The following is a 1,111-nucleotide window of genomic DNA, read 5'->3' on the forward strand; positions in this document are numbered from 1 at the left end:
TTACGACCGTCTACAGGACAGAGATCCTCGTCCAGAAAAAAGAAAAAACTTGTTTGTTCATTTGGAATCAATAAAATTATAACAAACCGAGTAGTGGAGTTGTATCGGGTGCTCGTAACATGCACTCTCTCTCTCTCTCTGTGACCAACAGCACACCCACCCAGGCACGTTGCTACAATGGTGCAAGGGGATGGGAGCAACCCCTCCCCCTCCCACCCTCCTGAAAAAGTGGATTGACAAATCCTTACAACCAACTTCATTACTGCAACTAAATATGAACCATTGCCCCTCCTGATATATCACTTGCCCCTCCGAACAATCAAGTCTGGCTACGGGCCTGCACCTGCCTCACAAATCTTAGTGAACTTCTACCTTCTGAAAAGAACTATTGAAGGAACTTTCATTGAGGATTCAGGCAGGCCTCTACTGGCAGAACCTGGGTACAACTTGTATCCAGCTGGTGGCATCAACAACCACCAGCACAAGCACTGAATGGCACACAAAGGTTCCATTCTAAATGCACGGCAGTTCTACCCCGGTGTAACAGCTTGGCGGATTTAACAGAAAAACCACCGGAACTACCCCACGGTGGACGATGTTAATGTGTAGTTCTATCATGTTTATTTCAAGATAGGCTGGCAAGATAATAAATATTTTTATCATTCAGAAAATTATGGTTTATAAACATTACGATAACTGTATGTAATATTTAGGTAACCAAAATAGTTCTGGTGTATACTCAGTACGAAACTTACTTACTTTATTTGCTTGATTTGACTCTAAGGGGTATGTTATTTGGCTACTGCGGCATTTGCTGTACTTCTAGAGTAAGAACTGTTCGTAATGTCATTGTGAGGTATCGTATCTACGGCATTTTTTTTTTGATTAAAAGAGGCGTTTAATATACGGAGAACAAAGCATGAAAAGACTATTCTGTCAAATTTTGAATGATAAATAATCCAGTCGTTTCCTTTTTCAGTCGTTTCCTTTTATTTTCAAGTTTTTTCCTTTCATTTTCAAATCGTTTGGAAATATAAGAAAGATGCTGGCCCGGCTTTGCCCCAACCAATTTGTTATCATTTTACTTAGTGAAAGAATTGTCTGAACCCCC

This window comes from Lottia gigantea, assembly GCF_000327385.1.
Source record: "Lottia gigantea unplaced genomic scaffold LOTGIsca_30, whole genome shotgun sequence".
In the NCBI taxonomy this organism is placed as follows: Eukaryota; Metazoa; Mollusca; class Gastropoda; family Lottiidae; genus Lottia; species Lottia gigantea.